The following is a 22,099-nucleotide window of genomic DNA, read 5'->3' as shown; positions in this document are numbered from 1 at the left end:
CCAAATTCTTTGTAATCTCATTTTATTATCAATAAAAGAATAGAAATCATTTTTTGACTTGGTTAAGCACTTTGCTCACATGTTTTATTTTCATGATTATTTGTTTAATATAAACTTCTATTAAATGCCGAGCATATAGCTAATCTTATTTATAGTGACGTAATCACAGTGGAGTATAAATATGATTATATGTTCAAAATAAGTTAGTCCTATGATTAGTCAGTGCACCGGATTTACACTGACTCGCCAATCTATGATATGATCTACTTACACATTACAGTGTTATGTTCTTTCCAGAACATTGGCAAAGTAGATAAGATCAGATGTATTTGTTACATCGGACAGGACCGATATTGACAGTTGATAAGATAAGTAAACATATCGTTATTATCTATTCTAGTCATATCATATAGTTGACCATAGGTCAATTCAATCTCAATTCTGAGTGGTTAGTATTCTAACTGATTGTATTATTTGAGTTCTTTGACTTGTTCGTTACCAGCATACCCTACGGACTAGCCCATACCTACATCTTGGGAACTCGGTAGTATAATTAAGTGGGAGTGTTAATCATAGATATGAACATCTATAGCTTCTGATGAAGAAGTGAAACGATGGTTTCCTTTTAGTTTGGTTCATGGTGTTAAATGATAGAGATCTCATTTCAGTAATTAAATTAGTTTACTGAAATATCATTTACAAGGAACTAAGTGTTTTAAGGATAAAATACAATGAGGGGTAAAACGGTATTTTAGTCCTATCTCATTGTAGACCGTCTATAGAGGATTGAGTGACAATTATGGTTGTAACAAGGGATAATTAATAGCGTATCTATATTTGTTATAGATCGTTTTATGAATTCAAGAGGAATTAATAAGTTAGTAAATTTATTTGTTAAATTTATGATAACTTATTGGAGCTTGATTTCATAGGCCCATGATCCCCATTGTACCTTGGATAAAATCATCTAGATAGTCTCAATTAATTGATTTAATTATCAATTAGAATTATCAAAGTTGACCAGGTCAATTTTGGATAGTTTCACAGAGTTGTGTAATTTTGAGAAGAAAAAAGAAATTATGGCAGATTTATTAATTAAGATAAATTGTTATCTAAATTAATAAATAAGTTTAAATCAAGGTTCAAATTATAAATAATTAATTTGATAAAGGATTTAATTAATTAAATCAATAGAAAATAATACAGGCATTGATTTTAAGTCCAATGAGCTTATAATCAAATGAGAAATTTCACGGGCCTAAAGCCCATAATAATTTCGACCTAGGGCTTTAAAATGGCTATTATTTTATTAATTTTTTAATTAAATTAAATGGCCTAATTGAGTCTATAAAAGGAGCGCTTAGAGAGAAGTCAAAAAATAAGTTTAATCACTGGTTTTCTGATAGTTTTAGATTCTCTCTAAACACAAGTCTTTTTCTAAGCCTCTTTGATTATTTTCTCTTCTTCTTCTCTATATCTATCTCATGTGTTGAGAATTTCCCACACTATTCTACGTGATTCTAAGGATACATTGGAAGATTGTGAAGAAAATAGAAGATCGGTTCAGTTTCTTGATAATACTCTGCGACAAAGAGGATACAAGAGTTAGAGAAACTGAAGGAATGACTCTTTAATTCCATTGCATATAATATAAGTATTCTATTCATTGTTTCTCTTTGAATTCAATTTTAGAAACATGTTTTAGACTATCTCGTATTAATTTGTTTAATATTAGATATACATGAAAATAGACAAAGATCCTATATAAGTTTCCCAACACCATGTTCATCAAACACTATCCCCATCCATGATTTTCTAAAATCAATCACCATTAAACCTAATTGATTCTAATCCTAATCACCACCATAAACACATGATCCTAGACTTGATCTTGCACTCTACGTATGATTGATTTTTCATCATCAAATCAAGAGACAATTTGTCCTTTTATATCACCAAATCAATCAAGAGCATCACCCTAGCTTGATTTTCGAAATTGGCTCTTCAAGGTAGCCCTTGATTGCACTCAATCAAGAAACAAATATTTCCATTCACATGATCACCCTTGTCCTCTTGAAATTTCGAAAATCAAACTTACACTTCCATTTTATAGTTCAAAAATTCAGCTTGTCGTGTGAACAAGAAAACCTCATTAATTCACCACAATTCAATCCAATCTTTCAAGCCTTAACTCAAGCCATCATCAAGATCTCACCACACGCCCCAAGGCTTAGTAACATACACATGTGCACACATTATCGTATAATTATATTAAGATAAATAAGTAAATAAAATAAAGGCAAGTAAATAACTACATAAATAAATAAAAGAATAATTATTATAGTAAATAAGGTGACAACTAATTAAACTAGTAAACAAGATAATATATAAGAATCTTAAAATAGAATAATTAAATTAAATATAAGTGAATTAAACAACAATTAAATAAATTAAACAATTATTAAAATGTATGTTCGGATATTACAATATAATATTTTTTTAACTTCTTTTTCATTTTATTAAATTGTATTAACATTCATTTTTTTATAACTCACAAACATTTAACAATTTATCTTAATATAAAGTCTAACAAATATGTTTAAAAGATTTGCATGATGCTCAATTTTTTACCCCAATAAATTGTATTTTTTTTAAAAATTGAAAATGGCCTAATCTGGCCCGAACCCGAAATAAAGTCCCACGCCCGCCCGATACCCACATCACCTACTTGAACTCGCCCGTGAAATCCGAATCGGAAACCCGATCTAATCCGACATACAATCGGATGAGTTTGGTATTATTGTTTAGAAACCGAAATCCAACGAACTCGAACCCGAACCCAAACCTGATACATCTGAACCCGAAAAATCCATCTGATGTGCAGCCCTACCAAACACCCCATGGTCAGCCATGAACTAACCAAAAAAATAAATTTGAAAGAAAACAAGACAAGCGGATGAAGGTACATCTTGTAGTTTCCTTGTTTTCCTAGTTACTTATATGGAGAGTTTTAGGTTTTAATGAGGATATTTTGAGAGAGATGAGTGAGATGTGAGTGTATATGAGCTAAGTAGTGTTTGAGAGAAAAAATTAAGAGAGAGGTGTTCGGATAGCTAGAGAGAGGGAGGAGAGAATGTTTTTTTTAGAGATAAAGTAAAATGTAAAAGATGAGAGATTTTGCCTAAGATTTGCCTTAAATACGAAGGCTAATTTTTTTTTTTATAAATTGACCAAAATGCCTTCTATATGGCCAGCCACTTAAGCTTACTTAATCCATAATGTTTTTTTTCTTCTGAATTTTAACTTAATCACATGATTAATTATTTATCCCAAAATAATTACCCATGTGGTAATTTTTTCCCTAACTTTTCTTACCTCACCAAATTAAATTTTTAACTTAGGGTAATTAAATTAAATATTCTTGCCATTTAATTTAAGTGATCACACTCTTATATTTTATAATTTATGGAATTAATTTTCCAAAATTTTCATTTTTGGCTTATTAAGCATTTTTCACAAAATATACTTTTTAAAACTCTTTTTACAAGAATTTTACTTTCATGACCATAAAATAAAACAAGCCAACTAATTTTACGCTCATTATTAATTTTCCATAATTATTTAATTCCAATACCATTTATTAGAGAATTTACCTGGTGGGATTTTTATTTCAATCTTTGACCGAAATTCTAGATTTCACAAAAACCACACATTTCACACATTGACTACTACTGACAATATGAAATTTGCTTCTCAAGCATATATTATTTATCAAAATAATATTCCATACACAATTACCACCCGCATTATTACTAGTATAAGCGTCGGGGCGTTACACCCGGAGCCCAACTGGCCCATTGATTTGCTCAGTAAGATGGACCAATTCTTGGAGTAGAAATTATATCCAGTAGCCACTTTTAAGTAAGTCTTTTCTTTTTTATCTACAATTTTTAAATTTTAGTATAATACCCACTATTTCAATCAATATACCTATTATACCCCTATAATCTGTGAATACTGTTTTTAGAAGAGAACTATGTGGTCAACGGTATTTTTGGAATGATCTGTGATAAAAATAGGTAGAACTAAACTAAAAATATTTAAGGGGTAATTTTAATTAAAAACTCATTAAACGGGCTAATTTTCAACTTATCCCATTCTCGGAAGAGCAAAGGGCCCAAGTGATGATGAAGTTCATTTGCCCAAATTCGTTTGATATTACTTGGCCAAGTAGAGAATGTTGGGCCCAAGCCTTCATCTTTACCTGGGGAAGGAAACCACCCATAAGTGTTGACCCACAACACCGATACTCGACCCTCCCATGGAATTCGAGGATTTGATCGACTAATCCAACTTTCCATACAGGAAAAGGAAAGTAGGGAATTTGTTGTCCCAATTCACTAAGCAACGTCATTTTAGACTGCGGAGAAGAAGAGTACAACGGAGGAGGGGTGCCGCGTATCCCAGACCGAACCATAAGTTAGGGAAATCTCCTTCGCAGTGGGACTAAGTTCGCCAACCAAGGGAAGAAAGAAAAAATGTGCATTAACAACCCCTCTTTGACAAAGCTTATAGAGTTAGGTTATACCAAAGAGGAAGTTCTAGGGATCCTCGAGTGGGAAACCAAAGTAAGAGAGAAATCAAGGAAATTTCGCAAAGCATCCTTATCCCCGATCTATAAGACGAGTCACGAAACTAAAGATTCAATCAAGGAAAAGATATTTCAAGCTTTTATTGATGAATTCGGAAATCAAGAGAGGAGAATGAGGGTAGCGATGGGGAAAGTCTTCATGATGAAAATTATCATGATGAGGAGGCTACAGAGTAAAAGGTCGGTGAGAAAAGTGGGGAAAATCAAAAGCAATAACAGGTTTTTTGGTTTGGGGCTTCAGAGATTGACTTGGAAGAGTCTCCAGTGGAACTATAAGAGCCATAGCTTGGAACTGCAGAGGCCTTTGTCACAGGCCGGCGGTTTGGAAACTTGCAAAACTTATTAGAGTGAACCAACCAGTGATCTTAATCCTGTCGGAAACACGCATAGGAAAATCTCAATTTCTCGCTCTAATAAGTAAGTTCCATTTCTTTTACTATTCTTATGTTGAAGCAAGCGGGTTATCAGGAGGTTTTTGTCTCTGTTGGAAAAATGGAATGAAGTTTCAAATTTCTGATTGTGATGAGAATGTTATATCGGGATGCATCTCATCAAATCCTGCGGAGTTTAAGTGGGACCTCTATGCAATCTATGGACCCTCGTCTTACTATGGTAGTGAAGAGTTCTGGAAAATGATGGGATCAACTATGAATGGCATCAATGGCCCTTTGTTATTAATGAGAGATCTAAATGGAACCTTGAGGGATTCTAAATTAATCAATTATGCTAAAGTAAGGAACAGATCACTTTATTATTTCAATTTAAGGAGATGGCCAAGAGAAATTGATAGTAACGGGCACTCTTCGAGACAGTGCAAATCTCCCGTAGCAATTTTAGCTATTACAATCAACAACTTAAAATCCATAATTGTTTACAAAATTCAATTTATACTCAGCAATCCTCCCAAGAACATAACAGAAATTGGTTACAATCCTCTCTCTCTCCTCAACGGCCTAAGTGCAGCACATAAACTTTGAGCCTCCGAGGCCTCACGCGCATCCTGTCCTTACGCGCCAATTCCTTCTCTTTGTTCCCAGCTTCCTCTCTTTCTTCAGTCTTGGTATCATTTGTTTCCATAAGCTCTTCCTGGTTTGAGTACTCTTCCCACTTCTTCATTTGGTGTTGTATGCTAGTAGGGTCCAAAGTAATTGGGCTTGTCAACTGGGTGGGCTATCACTACTCCCCTCCCCAAATACAACCTTGTCCTCAAGGTTGGGCAAGTTGTAAAGACGGCAAAAGGAATGTAAATCCTCCCAGGTTGCATCCTCGGGCGGGCTGAGAGTCCACTGCACCAATACCTGTCGAACAATCTTGTTGTTAACAAAGTGAATGCGTGTTGCCAATACAGCCAATGAAGTCATCACGGGACGGTTAGCAAGGGTGAGTTCTGGTAAGGGATAACAACTGAATGTTTTCGTTCCATGGTAAGGCCTGAGTAGTGAAACATGAAAAGTTGGGTGAATGCGACTGCCTTGTGGGAGTTTAAGCGTATAGGCCACCGGACTTGCTCTGGCTAAAATCTCGAAAGGACCAAAGTATCTTCTGCAGAGCATTGAGTTAAGTCTATTGGCGACTGTTGTTTGGAGATAAGGCTGCAACTTTACTAACACCAAATCTCCCAGCTTGAATTCAATATCCCTACGTCTCTTGTTTGCTTGCTACCTCATACGATTTTGAGCTTGTTGCAAGTTACTTTTCAGCTGTTGCAGAATGTCGTCTTGTGTCAACAGATCATTCTCTACTGCTTGTATTGAAGTGGCTCCCCGGATATACGACGGAATAGTAGGGGGCGGTCTGCCATATACTGCTTGCAAAGGTGTCATCCCAATTGCCGAATGAAAGCTTGTATTGTAGTGGTATTCTGCCCAAGATAGAAATTTGCTCCACTGTTTTGGATTATCTGCTGTGAATGCTCTCAAGTATTGTTCCACATAACGGTTTGTAACTTCTGTTTGACCGTCCGTTTGGGGGTGATATGCTGAACTCATCTTGAGTGTGGTGCCCATTAGTTCAAAGGGCCTCTTCCAAAATGCACTGGTAAAAATGGGATCGCGGTCAGAGACAATTGTGCGCAGCAGTCCATGTAAACGAATGACCATGTTAGAGAAGAGTTCAACTACTTTGGTGGCACAATAATGGTTTGGCAATGCTCCAAAGTGAGCATATTTGGTAAGGCGGTCGATGACTACCAATATGTTGGTGACCCCATGTGAATTTGGCAACCCCACAATAAAATCCATGGCCAAATCCTCCCAAACACGTTCCGGAATGACCAAAGGCTGTAACAAACCATATGGAGCTGTGGGTGAATACTTGACCGTTTGACACGTTAAGCATGCTTGTACAAATTTGTGTACATCCTTGTGCATCCCCTTCCAAAAAAGATTTGCTCCAAGTCGCATAAAAGTTCTTTCTACACCAGCGTGTCCTCCTATTGGAGAGGCATGGAACTCTTTGAGTAGTTGTGACTTTAAGTTAGAGTGCTCACTGATGAAGAATCGTTGCCTGAAATACAAGATTCCCTCCCTAATCGAGTACAAGTCAATGTCTAACTCTCCTTTTCCGCACTGAATATGAAGTATTCTCAGGTCCGTGAATGTGATATTTTCTTGGCGTAAAGCCTCTAGAAATTCAAAACCACCAGAACTGATTGCCATACGAAGAGCAGAAAAAACAACACCATGCTGCCTAGAGAGCGCATCAACCGTCGAATTCTGCTTGCCAGCTCTATATTCAATAGAAAATTGGAAACCTAGCTTACAAAGAAAATGTTGCTGTTTAGGAGTCTGAATGAATCGAATCAATAATTCTTTGAGGCTTTTATGGTCCGTGCGGATGACAAAATGGCGTCCCAACAAATATTGTCGCCATTTGGTGATTACTTCTACTATAGCTCCCATTTCCCTGCTGTATACCGAAGCTCTTACAAATCTTGGTCCCCAGTTTTTTGCTGTAATAAGTGACGGGATGGCCCTCTTTCATTAGGACCCCTTCAATTCCGACATTGGATGCATCAGTTTCCACTACGAATTCCTTAGAGAAGTCGGGAAATCGTAACATGGGAGTGGCTGTCATGGCTTGTTTAAGGTTATCAAAAGCAGCTGCTGCTTCGGTAGACCATTTGAAATTGTCCTTCTTAAGTAACTCAGTGAGTGGCGCAGCTATGGTTGCATAATGAGCGACAAATCTGCGGTAATACTCTGTGAGTCCAAGGAATCCACGCAATTGTTTTACATTCTTCGGGACCGGCCAATCAACCATAGCTGAAATCTTGGAAGGATCCGCCTTAACTGCTTGATATGATACCATATGACCAAGATATTCAATTGTATGTTGAAAAAATTGACACTTACTAGCTTTGGCGAAAAAACTATGTTGTTGGAGCAGCTGTAACACCATTTCGAGATGTTGAACATGGTCATGGGTGTTGTTGTTCTAGACCAAAATATCATCAAAGAAAACAATGACAAATTGACGTAAGTATGGGCGGAAAACTTGATTCATTGCAGCTTGAAAGGTTGACGGGGCATTGGTAAGCCCGAATGGCATGACCAAGAACTCATAATGACCCTCGTGAGTTTGAAAGGCTGTCTTTTGTATATCTTGACGATCCATTCGAATTTGATGGTACCCCGCGCGAAGATCCAATTTGGAGAAAACCGCTGCCTTCCCCAACTCATCCAACAATTCATCGATTGTGGGAATAGGAAATCTGTCCTTAACAGTGATGCCATTAAGTGCCCGATAGTCCACACAAAAATGCCATGTTCTGTCTTTCTTTTTCACCAAGAGCGCGGGAGACGAATATGGATTGGTGCTTGGTCGAATGAACCCCACATCGCTCATCTCTTTGACAAGTTTTTTCTATAACATCCTTCTGAAAATGCGGGTACCTATATGGTCGAACATTGATAGGTTTAGAACTTGGCTGCTGCAAAAATTATGTGGTCAACACCATGGTAAGGAGGAAGTTGCTTGGGCTCTTCAAAAACTGCAGCAAACTTAGTAAGTAAACCCTGTCCCTCCTTCAAAAATTTGGTTTCCACGCTAGTAATTTCTGCACTACTAGAAGTAGGTTCAGCCAACACTGCAGAGAAACGGAACACCTCTTTGATATCTCCTTCACGTAATAGGGCATGAAACTGAGTATATGTTAACTGGTGTATTGACACCTCTGTAGACCCAGCCAACTTCACCACACTTCCTTGCCAATTAAATTTCATGGTGAGAGCTTTATGATCGTGCACACACAACCCTAAAGTCTGAAGCCATTGCATACCCAAGACAACATCCAACCCGCATATAGGCAGTACATACAAATCCACCATGAATTTGTGACCTGGCAAAACCAGCTCAACCTCCTTACAGATCTTCGTATAGAGCAAAAAGTTACCATTTCCCATATACACTTTGAATCTTCTTGTATCCTCACAAGGAAGCTTCAATTGGACAGCCAACGATTCTTGAATGAAGTTGTTGTTACTTCCCGTATCCACCAGGACCTCTAAGGTTTCCAGCCCATATGTGGCCTTGATCCGAAAAATTCACGGATTCATCGAATTAGAGAGTGAATTCAGGCTGACTTCTTCCTCCCCTACTTCCTCAAACTCTTGTATCTCAGATTCCTTAAGAAAATCACAGTCACCATCCTCTTGGCATAAAAGAAGCATTCGATTCTTGCATTTGTGTCCATAACTGGAACGCCCTGGCTACCCCAGAACAGTTACGGTAATCGGTGAACCGGAAATTTGACCCGCTACCCGAGTCCTTTGGTTAAAAAAACGTGATCTAGGTGTCATTAACAGGTTAAGGTGTAAAACCAGTAAAAAGGAAAGGGCACTTTTCATTAAGTAAATAAACTGCTCATGAGCCTTTTTAAAATGTTTACAAGTAGTTCATGTTACAAAAGAGTTGCTACAGTTCCATATATACAATCCCCGCCGGCCTAAGCGGCAAAAATAGGGTAAACCCCTAGTCCCTCTGAGAACTCCTTGACCGTGGCGGTCAAGCGGCCCTGTATGTACATCACATCGCCCGAGCTCTCCACTCAGGGTTGGCCAAGATTTTCCTTCCCTTTACCTGCACCACGTAGCACCCATGAGCCGAGGCCCAGCAAGAAAACATAATAAAACATGATATAATATCAACAACGATCATAATAACCATTCAGGACTATCAGTCCAACAAATAGGTGACAATAGCCAAAAGTCACAGTAATGAGCATCGCTCCCTCTTGCCATGTGACGATAGGGTCACCGGGGCTTAACTGAGGAGTGAATCATTCATAAGTTGTTTAGGACAGGTGTATGGTGAATGGTCACCAACATAACCTTCCTCCCGACTCTAGAGTCGGGCAATGGACAGCGTCCCTTGGCCATGTGACAACAGTCACCGGGGTCATATACCTTGGCCATAAACATCTGGTCATAGACCAGGCAAGCGCTTATAAGTTCTTCGACCTTAGGGTCGGTCTGGCATTAATGCCATAGAGCCATTCAATGCATAATTCTCGACTTTAGAGTCGGTCCCTGACTAGTCAGTGTCTCAAATAGGTAATCAGCGTTCAATAGCATTTAATATGCAATCCATGTCCACATATATCAACCAGCATGCCTCAAATATCAAACCATACATGCCATATACCTATACAGGGTGCAACTGTACTCAAACACCGTTTTCTTACCTCTGGTTCGAGTGAGTATTATAGTATGAACGACCCCTGAGAACGATCAACCTTTAAATTCCTCGACGGTCACCTGGTCATAACCAGAATATAGGATTCATCAATAAAAATGATAACTGAGGGTTTCCAAACCAAATCCCAGCCCCCGAGACCTCAAATACTACCCAACCGGGTACTAGGTCCAACCCCGAGGCCTATGGTTTGAATCCCTAAGCTAAAAACCACTTTCTAGACAAATTTGGCCGTATGGGCCGCGGCCCCAAAAAGCCGTGTCGCGGCACGCCCCCAAGCCCCATCTGCCAGACGCGCATGGGCCGCGGCACGGAAAAGCTGTGCCGCGGCACCCAGCCCAGTTCAGCAACAAGCCCACGCACAAACCAGATTTTCCCCCCTGTGCGTTTTTCTCTCAAACCAGCCTCTCAAACCACCGTAAAACCTCCTCCAAACATGTAATTGAACCCCCAAATAACTACCTTAGCTCACTCACATTAAACCCCAATCAACTAACACCAATAACTCCCTTTAATCCTCACTCCCCACATCAAAATCCATGAACTAAGAACTATAAGAAAAACAGAGCACCAGCTGAATTTAATGGCCAAAACTCACCTTGAAACTTGTCTTGAACCTTCCACACAAGCTAACACAAGTCTCCAATCCAGCCCTAAGTTTTTCCCTTGGTTGAATCCACAACTAGAGCTCAAAACACCAAAGAAGGAAATGGAGGAATTTGTACGGGAAGAGAAAAGATACAAGTCTCTGTTTTTTTTTGTTTTGTTCTACAGCCTTCTTAGTCTCTTAGTCACATATATCCTTCCAAAAAGACCAAAATACCCCTTATGTCATCTTAAGCCTCTAAAGTCACCCCAAGGGAAAAATTGGTACTTCTAGCTTAACCCGTTAATCATAATTAACGCTTCCCATTTCCCGCTAATCTCAATATCCTCAAACTCCAATATTTCATAACCCGTTACCCTAAAATCCCCGGTAACGTTATAACCTTTAATATCACCCCGAGACTCACCCCGAGCCCCGAGCTCAAACCTGTTATGACCAAACCGATAAATCATGTTTAAAGATCGTCTCATGTCGGAATACTCGAACCAATCCACATTATAATGTGGTCTCACAATATATCATTATCATACAAACAAGTATTCAATTATACCCTCAACGGGCCAAATTACCAAAATACCCCTGTAAACAAATGTGGACTCACATGCATGCTTTTAACATCATATTATAATATAATTCTCATAAACATGCATAAACACATTTAATGGCATAATTAAACAGTTATGGCCCTCCCGGCCTACTAATCCAGCCATTAACCATAATAGGGAATCCGGGGCATTACAATAACTGAATTTTTCATCACATGTAAAGCATACCCCACGGTCCCTCCTATCCTTCAACTCCGCTGGAGTAAGCCTTTTAATAGGGAGAGAGTGAGTACCCATTGGTATCGATGTAGTACTAGAAGACCCGTGAGTAGTGGAACTGGTTTTTGGAGCTGCCTGTAGGGATGATGGTGACCCTTGATACCCAGTCGCTGTGCGAGACGTCCACCCGGATCACCCATTGTCACTTTGAGTACGGCTCGCAAAGTCGTCGTAGCGCTCCTCAAATAACTAAGCCTTCGCCATAGCATCAGCCAGATCGACTGGTTTAACCATTAGCAATTCCCTTCGAATTTCCAGCTTCAATTCCCAAATGAAAAAATTCAAAAACATACTCCTGAACTCCAGTAATTCGCGGCATGAGTGATTCGAATTCAGCACGATAATCCGACACTTTGCCCAGCTGAGTAAGTTTTGAAATCCTTCCCAATGGGTCATCATAAATCGAGGCTCCAAAGCGCAGCTGTAATGCTCGAAGAAATGCCTCCCAATCTGAACCCCCCTTCTCCATATATTGAAACCAAGTCGATGGTACCCCATCCAAATGGAAGGCAACAACAACAAGTCTCATAGTCGGTTCCACACGATGAAGATCAAAAAACTTGTTGATCTTATAAACCCAGTCCTCCACATTCGAACCATCAAATCTGGGAACCTTGACTCCCAGAGTTTTGAGTATTGAATTCTAATCTCTGTTATCCATTTTAGCATCCGAGCGCCTGCCCCCTGAGCGACCTGAGTCACGCACAACACTCCCTTCCCCGCCAGTGATCGGTGATGACGATGGAGGTACCTTAGAGAGTGTCTCTTCTGTCCTCTTCGTGTGCTGCTCCAAAAGCACCTTGAAATGCTCCATCTGCGACTCTGAACGTTGCTCCCACTTGAGGTCCAAAGCCTGCAACATAGCTGCAATCTTCTCGTTCTTCATGGTGAAGACTCAATGAAAGCACCAGTGATAGTAACGGGCACTCTTCGAGACAGTGCAAATCTCCCTTAGCAATTTTAGCTATTATAATCAACAACTTAAAATCCATAATTGTTTACAAAATTCAATTTATTCTCAACAATCCTCCCAAGAACATAACAGAAATTTGTTACAACCCTCTCTCTCTCCTCAATGGCCTAAGTGCAGTACATAATCTTTGAGCCTCCGAGGCCTCACGCGCATCCTGTCCTTACGCGCCAATTCCTTCTCTTTGTTCCCAGCTTCCTCTCTTTCTTCAGTCTTGGTATCATTTGTTTCCATCAACTCTTCCTGGTTTGAGTACTCTTCCCACTTCTTCATTTGGTGTTGTATGCTAGTAGGGTCCAAAGTAATTGGGCTTGTCAACTGGGCTGGGCTATTAGAAATTAAGGAAGTTATTATGTTATGAGAACATGTGGGCTCGAGATCTAAACTGTGTCTGCGTAGTTTAAAAAGCGTGGAACTCTACAGTTAGCCAAGATCCAATGATTAATATTTGGAAGTAATCAGACACAACAAACGAGTTGATAAGTGGAATAAGTTCCACTTTAAGGCCATCCAAAGCCAAATTTCCATGACTAAAGAAGCTTTGCCACAGGCTGAGAATAACCTAACTACCAATACTAATTATGAAAAATTAGTTAGAGAGATTTTGAATGAAACTTAGCAAAGGAAGGAGATCCATTGGAGACATAAATCAACAATATCGTGGCTAAGGGGATAGAAACACTAATTTTTTTCATACATAGACCATAATTCGTAGAGGATGGAATGCATTCCATGCTGTGAAAGATGTAGGAGGAAATTGGCTTTACAACAGACTTGACATTGGTCGATGCTTTGTCAATCACTTTAGTGATACCTTTATTGCCCAAGACACAATTTTTCCCAAGCGCTAGAAGGGATATTGTAGCTATACCGTAACGTTCTTCTAATACAGGACCATTACACTGTGTAATTAAATAGTGTTTAACTTGCTAAATTAGTCATTTGGACTTAAACACATGTAATTGAAACTAACCAAATAATTAGGTACTAAAAATGTAAGGACGTGAATTTGTTAATAAGACTTAGTGCTTTGATTAGCATGCTGGGAGGGTATAAATGGAATATTACATGAACTTAATTGAATTGATGTATGATTATGTTAAATATATGAGTTATATTATGATATAGCTATTTATGCATGCTAAGGTGTATTAAATGTAATTGTGGGTCCGTTTTTGTGAAAAATGGTATTTTCGTAATTTTGACTCGTTAAGGGTATAATTGTAATTATATGTGTTGACGCGGTTCTTCGCCAACAGGTAATTAAGAGAAGAAGAGAAAGGGATTAGTGCCAAATGTAGAACCGAAACAGATATATGATCTTAGAGGATGAAAGAGGTGACTCAAGACACGTTTTTTAAGTGGTTCGAAGGTTAAAATCCTTCTACTCCACTAGTCAATATTATTGATCTATATTGAGTATTTGATTACAAGAGGTTATTTTTTCTAACCCTTATCAATTCCCAGGGTCTCCATATTTATAGGAGAAGGCACTTGGAAGTTGGTAAGAAGGTCATCCCGTGACCTTCTTACTTGTCGTATCAATTATGTGACATTCATGATTAATTCCTAAACCTGACACCTAAGTGTGGTCAAATCAATAGGTAAGGAGGTAATGGGCAGCACGACCCAACCCAGTCGTGGGTGTCTGAACACGCACGTTCCTACTGCGTGTTTGAGAAGTCAGGGGGATATCAGACACGTGATGCCTGATATATGCACGTTTACCTTGCGTGTGTTGACTTCACAAAGGGTCACAGCCTCCATATCCAGCTCGTGGTACGAGCTTCACACTTAGCTTGGTCTTCGGCCTTCGGAGTCCCTGCCCCGGTCTTGGACGGTGAAGGTGAGCTCTTGGGGCTTCCTCGAGCTAAGAAGGCACGACATTACGACAGAAGCTCCAGCCCTGGGGATGACCATGAGGTAATCATGGTTAGGCCGCAGCTCGGCTTGCTAATCAGCCCGTGGGAGAATCAGGGCGTACATCTGCCCCCCAAGCTCCTGCTCGTGGTATATTACGTCGTATCTAAGACCACAGTAGGGGCTTTTAGACTTCCCTATGAACTCTTCGTATTCCACTTTTAACGCAGGCGCCTGATAAGTGGAACATTGTGGGTGGTGATGGTACGTCTTACGAGAACCGCATTTAATGGCCTAGCCCATGCCCAGCCGTCGTTTCGTATTTCGAGTGGAGGGCCTCGGATCCCTCATCAGGGCCATCCAATGGCCCTCTACACGTGATCTTTTATGCCACCCTACGCATGGGCCACCCTTTCATTCAAAAAATTTCAAACTTCTCTTCTCCTTCTCCCTTTACCTCAGAAGAACAAACCCTCTACTCTGTTACTGCCATTTTCAGCGCTCAAGAAGCTTAGGCGCACAGATTTCTTCAAAGCTTTGGAAGCCAATACACCGACGAAGCTTTTACCAAGGCGACACCTCCATCCACCTTCCGGCTACACACTGTAAGTTTCCTGACCATGTGCGTTTTGAGAATATATGCCATTGTAGCATAGGTAAAAATTTTACTGTAGCCGCATGCAAGGGTTTACTGGGTTTTATGGATACGGAGGGTGAAAGCCCTTTTTAGGCTAGGGTATTTTTGCCGTAGGAAACCATTTTAGAGTATGGGTTTTAGGATGCTTTCTCTGGGGAAATTTTTCTGGGTAGGAGTTTTGGTAATTTTGGGTGCAAAACCGGGTAGCTTAGGGAACACGCCTCATAGGCGGTTTTGCAATTTTTTACTTACTGAAATTTCCACCCCAAGGAAAATTCTATCCTGACCCTCCTGACACACGAATCCTGAGGAATCGGGGATCTGTTGGGAGCACAGGAGCGTGTTCATCGAACCGCGTGGTCCCACTCTCCACGGGCTGGGCTTACCTCAGCTCGTGCAAATAATAATTGCTTTTTCCTCATGCTTGGGTCGCCTTTTCTGAAATGTTTTCTTTTGTTCGTTAGGCGACCAGATGGCTCCAAAGAGGAATCTCCCCCAGAAGAACGTTGGCAGCTCGGCCTCCCAGCAGGACAGAGGAAAGGCGGCGATGCCTAGCTCCCCGATCCCCCGCTTCGGGCCGGCAGTGGAGAAAGAGGTCGAGGTGGCCTCTGACGCATTCTTTGAGGCAGAGAGGATCGTCTCAAAGATAACCGACCAGGTGAAGATTAACAAAATCTTCATTTCCCACAACATCGCCCTGGGGAAAGCATCCGTAGTGGCCCGACCTGCTTCAGATGGCGAACGGAGCTGTGTGCCGCTCGAGGAGTCATTCGCGGCCTGGAACAGTGAACACTTTAAGGCAGGGGCCTTCCTTCCCCTGGATCAGTATTTTGCTGATTTCCTCAACTACGTGGGGTTGGCCCCGTTTCAGCTCCCCCCTTAACTCCTACCGTCTGCTGGCCGGGTTGAGGTATTTGTTCCAGAAACACGAGTGGGAGGTCCCCACTCCTGCAGACATTTTATATTTCTTCTGCCTCAAAGCCAGCCCGGACCAGCGGAGGCGAGGCGACGGGTTTTACTATCTAACCCGGTTTCCCAATACGGCGACGGTCATCGAGCTGCCCAGCCACCCTAATGACTTTAAGGACCAGTTCTTCATGTCAACTGGGTTCCGGAATTGCGAGCATCACTATTTCAATCATCCTCGTAAGTTTTCTTCGACCTTAGCTCGTACTTTAAGTGTCATTTTAGTTCCTCCCGTACCCCGTTCTGACTCAGACCAATCTTGCAGCCATCTTCGCGAGGACAGAGAAATCTGTGACCCTCGGGGCCCAATATGAGACACTGGCGGGCTTGCCCCCCAGTGAGAAGGACTACCGGGTGCTCGTGACGGATGAGACGATGGTGTTTTGTAAGCTAATTTTCCCAAATCAGACTTTGAATCTAAGGAGGCCTCGGGGGCCTCTCCCAGTTCGCTCCTCTATGCCCATCATTGTGGAGGAGGTCGCGATGGACGAGGACGAGGAGGACGAGACTCCACTTTTGAGGAGCAGGAAGCGGGCGCTGGAGGTCGCCCAGATAACGAACAAAGAGAGGATCTAGTCCGGAGCAGCCGCGGGTCCCTGGGGCCAAGGTAACCTTTACATATTTAGGAACTTAGATAGGGCCATTGCCGACCCCCGGCTAGCTAGATTCAACCCCCGACAGCTCGTCCATCGTCACCGAAGTGATCCGGACCTGGACACAACCCTGCTCCACTGCGTCAATCGGCTCGTGTTGGACTACCAAGATAGTCGACCTAGGGGTACCGTAGTAGTAGATAACACCCTAGCCTTTAGGTCGATCCTATTCGAGGAGTATGGGACCAACCTCCATTCATGGCCATCCCTCCGGAGGGGTATCTTAGCTCCGGGGCATAGGCAGTACGTAGGAGAATCTAGCCCTGAGTCAGACCCAGACCCAGAACTTGCGCCAGTTCGGGAAGTAATCGTCTTAGGTTCTTCTTCCAGCTCGGGGGGTAGGGCTCCCTTAGTATTCGCATACTTTTTACCTTTAACCCTTTGTCTTTGTCTCTGTATGGTTGCTAATTTGTATTAACCATGTTTTTGTTTTGACAGAAGAGATGTCTCAGCCCGAGAGAGCTTGCGAGGCGCAGTCTTCGGGGGGAACCCCTCAGCCGGGCCAAGACTGAAAAGGCTCCGGGGGTCCAAGAGCGTCGCTGGGGTCTCCGCCAAGTCTCCGGCAAAGGAGAAGGAGAAAACTCCGGCAGACCAGGTCGCGGGAGCGATTCTCCCTGCTGCAGGAGCAGGCCAAATGCCTCCACCACCTCTGCGAGCTCCAGCCGCCACCCAGGACGCGGGATCGGAGCTCAGGACTCCGGCCGTGGTGGCCTCTGATGTACGCATCCCAGTCAATCCCCAGGATCTGGAGAAGATCCCAGAGGCCTTCCAGGGAATGGTGTATGAGTCGGCGAACTACGCCGTCAGCCATATATACAAATTCACAGAGAAGGAGCTCCGGGCCATTGAGACAATGAGCCCGGTTGGCGTAATGGAGTCTTCAATGGGCATGACCCTAACGGTAAGCTGCCCTGTTCTCTTAAAGCTTTTATCATTACACTTTGCCCTATTTTTCCTTAAGGCAATTTATCTTTCATTTCTCGCAGGGCGTTGTCTCTCTTCACTGGAGCATCGTCAAGGCCAAAACTCAGCTCGAGGATATGAGGACCGAGCACCAGGCCTCTTTTCAGGAGGCTAAGGCGACTAAAGATGCCTTGGCGACCTCAAAGGCCGAGTTGGAGAAGACCCGCTCGAAGGTCCAAGAGCTCGAGACCTCCCTTGCCACCTCGCGGACAGACCTCGAGGCTGCGAAGACTGAGATCCAGGCCGCCCAGGCCGCCCTGGAGGCTGAACGGACCACTTCGGAGCAGTCCATGGAAGATCTGTTCTATCACTGCTGGGCCTACAATCCGGAGGCTGACTTTTCCTTCATGTCACCGAGTCTTTGGGTGCGCTTGCTGGTGAAGTACCAAGCTCGCCTTGAGAAAGAGGCGCCGCCTTCGGAGACTGGGGAAGGCTCTGGTGCGGCGAAGCAGGGTGAGACAGTGACCTCCCGGGGGCCATCTGACGGAGCTTAGGGCATTTTTTCTATTTTGCCCTTGAATATTTTTAAGTATTTTTTTGATGTAACCTTTGAATGAGGTGTTTTCACTTCGAGACAATTTGCTTTGACGTTTTTAATTTACGCTTTTTCATGCCTTTTCGCGCTTTGGTTACAATTTTTTTGAAAAACTTAGTTCGCGTTTACTTTTATCCATATCTCGAGCTCTTTAGGAAGAACATCGATCAACAGATTTAAATCAACTTCTAAGTTTTATGACCCGGTTAAAACCAGGAACTTAATTTGAAAACTTAGTTCGTGTTAACTTTTATCCATATCTTGAGCTCTTTAAGAAGAACAACGATCAATAGACTTAAATTAACTTCTAAGTTTTATGACCCGGTTAAAACCAGGAACTTAATTTGAAGACTTAGTTCGTGTTAACTTTTATCCATATCTCGAGCTCTTTAAGAAGAACAACGATCAATAGACTTAAATTAACTTCTAAGTTTTATGACCCGGTTAAAACCAGGAACTTAATTTGAAAACTTAGTTCGTGTTAACTTTTATCCATATCTCGAGCTCTTTAAGAAGAACAACGATCAATAGACTTAAATTAACTTCTAAGTTTTATGACCTGGTTAAAACCAGGAACTTAATTTGAAAACTTAGTTCGTGTTAACTTTTATCCATATCTCGAGCTCTTTAGGAAGAACATCGATCAACAGATTTAAATCAACTTCTAAGTTTTATGACCCGGTTAAAACCAGAAACTTAATTTGAAAACTTAGTTCGTGTTAACTTTTATCCATATCTCGAGCTCTTTAAGAAGAACAACGATCAATAGACTTAAATTAACTTCTAAGTTTTATGACCCGGTTAAAACCAGGAACTTAATTTGAAGACTTAGTTCGTGTTAACTTTTATCCATATCTCGAGCTCTTTAAGAAGAACAACGATCAATAGACTTAAATTAACTTCTAAGTTTTATGACCCGGTTAAAACCAGGAACTTAATTTGAAAACTTAGTTCGTGTTAACTTTTATCCATATCTCGAGCTCTTTAAGAAGAACAACGATCAATAGACTTAAATTAACTTCTAAGTTTTATGACCTGGTTAAAACCAGGAACTTAATTTGAAAACTTAGTTCGTGTTAACTTTTATCCATATCTCGAGCTCTTTAGGAAGAACATCGATCAACAGATTTAAATCAACTTCTAAGTTTTATGACCCGGTTAAAACCAGAAACTTAATTTGAAAACTTAGTTCGTGTTAACTTTTATCCATATCTCGAGCTCTTTAAGAAGAACAACGATCAATAGACTTAAATTAACTTCTAAGTTTTATGACCCGGTTAAAACTAGGATAGGACTTAGTTAGCGTTAACCCTTATCGATATCTTACGTTTTTAAGAAAACAATGGTCAATCGATAAGAATCAACATCTAAGTCGTTAAGGAGACCTGGTTACTTCCAGGTACCATATGCCCCCCAAGTAACTGGGAAAGGGTCTTCCGTGGTTACTTTAAGATTACACTTGCAAATATGCGTAAAACGCTGATTTTCATTAATACATAAAAAGTGGCCTTCCAGGCCTTACAAGTGGATCATTGATAATATCTCTTTAAGTGGATGGCGTTCCAAGTCCGCGGGACCGCCCCTCCATCAAGTCGAGCTAACTTATAAGTTCCCTCCTTGCTGACTTCGATGACCTGATATGGTCCTTCCCAGTTCGGTCCCAAAACTCCATCTTTGGGGTCTTTTTCGGCGAGGAAAACTCTCCTCACGACCAAGTCACCCATGCTAAAAGCGCATTTTTTGACCTTGGTGTTGAAGTAGCGGGTGATTTTCTGCTGATAATGGGCGAGCTGGAGTTGCGAATCCTCTCGCCTTTCCTCAACCAGATCGAGGGAATGGCACAGGAGCTCATGGTTTCGATCTTGGTCGTAAGACTGGACTCTATGCGAAAGAACCTTTATCTCCACGGGGAGGACTGCCTCACTCCCAAAGGTTAGGGAAAAGGGAGTATGACCCGTAGGAGTTCGATGTGAGGTCCGGTATGCCCATAGGACCTGGGGGAGCTGTTCTGGCCAGACCCCCTTCGCTTCATCTAATCTTTTCTTGAGGCTCGCCTGTAGGGTCTTGTTGATAGACCTAGCCATTAGCCTGAGGATAGGCCACGGAGGAGAAACTTTTTACAATCCCATGTCTTTCACAGAACTCAGTGAATAGGTCGCTGTCGAACTGAGTGCCGTTATCGGAGACGATCTTCTTGGGCAGGCCGAAGCGACAGATGATGCTTTTAACCACGAAGTCAAGCACCTTTTTGGACGTTATCTTTGCCAACGGCTCGGCCTTCGCCCACTTAGCAAAGTAGTCGATGGCTACCACAGCGTAACGGACCCCGCCTTTTCCATTGGGTAGGGCGCCAACCAAGTCTATCCCCCAAACGGCAAACGGCCATGGGGACGAGATCATCTTCAGTTCGACTGGAGGAGCCCGAGAAACTGCAGCGAATCGCTGGCACTTGTCGGACTTCTTCACGTACGAGATCGAGTCTTTGGACAGAGTTGGCCAGTAATACCCTTGCCTGAGAACCTTTAAAGCCAAGCTCTGCCCCCCGGTGTGGTCTCCGCAGAATCCCTCGTGAACTTCCTGCAGGATGGCCTTCGCTTCACTTGGAAGAACGCACCGGAGGAGAGGTAGGGAATGCCCACATCGGTACAACACCCCATCGATTATCGTATATCTCAGAGCTTGATACATGATTCGCCGTGCATCGTTACGTCCTTCAGGCAGCTTGCCCTCGACGAGATATTCAAGAATGGGAGTCATCCAGGTCGGCCTGGCCTCGACCATCTCGACCTCAGCCCGGTCTCTTTCTATACTTGGGTTTTCCAAGAATTCTATTGGCACCAACCCCAAGGTCTCCGTCTCTCCCGAGGTGGAGAGCTTGGCAAGAGCATCTGCATTAGCGTTCTGTTCTCGAGGTATCTGTTCGATCGATCCTCGCTCAAACGCGGATAGCTCGGCTTTTACCTTTACCAGATATGTGGCCATCTTGGGTCCCCGCGCCTGATACTCGCCCAGAACTTGGTTTACCATGAGCTGGGAGTCACTGAAGCACTGGACGGAGCTCGCCTTTAACTCCTTGGCTATCCTCAGCCCGGCCAACAAAGCTTCGTACTCCTCCTCGTTGTTGGAGGCCTTAAACCCGAACCTTAGCGCCGAGTGGAATCTATGTCCCTCGGGGGATATCAGAATGATTCCGGCCCCGGAGCCATTCTCGTTGGAAGAACCATCCACAAAGATCCTCCACAACGATTAGGGCGAGTTGACCTGGGGTGAGCCCTCTGCTGGATCCTCCTGGAATCCGGTGCACTCTGCCACAAAATCGGCGAGGGCCTGACTTTTTATAGCAGTTCGTGGAGTGTAGAAAATCTCGAACTGACTGAGTTCGACCACCCATTTTAACAAAAGTCCCGATGCTTTAGGTTTTTGCAAAACCTGCCTTAGAGGCTGATCGGTCATGACGTGCACTGAGTGAGATTGGAAGTACGGCCTGAGCTTTCGCGAGGCCGTGATTAGGCAGAACGCCAATTTTTCCATCAGTGGGTATCGTGATTCTGCCCCGAGAAGTCTCTTGCTGATGTAATAGACTGGCTTCTAAACTTGGTCCTCTTCTCGTACCAGTACGGCACTAGCTGCATCCTCAATGACAGCCAGGTAGAGAAAAAGAGGCTCTCCTGCCTTGGGTTTGGATAGCACGGGCGGTTTAGCTAGATGTGCCTTTAGGTCGAGGAATGCGCTTTCGCAT

The sequence above is a fragment of the Humulus lupulus genome, chromosome 5, assembly GCF_963169125.1.
Source record: "Humulus lupulus chromosome 5, drHumLupu1.1, whole genome shotgun sequence".
NCBI lineage: Eukaryota > Viridiplantae > Streptophyta > Magnoliopsida > Rosales > Cannabaceae > Humulus > Humulus lupulus.
Note: the sequence above shows the minus strand (reverse complement) of the source record.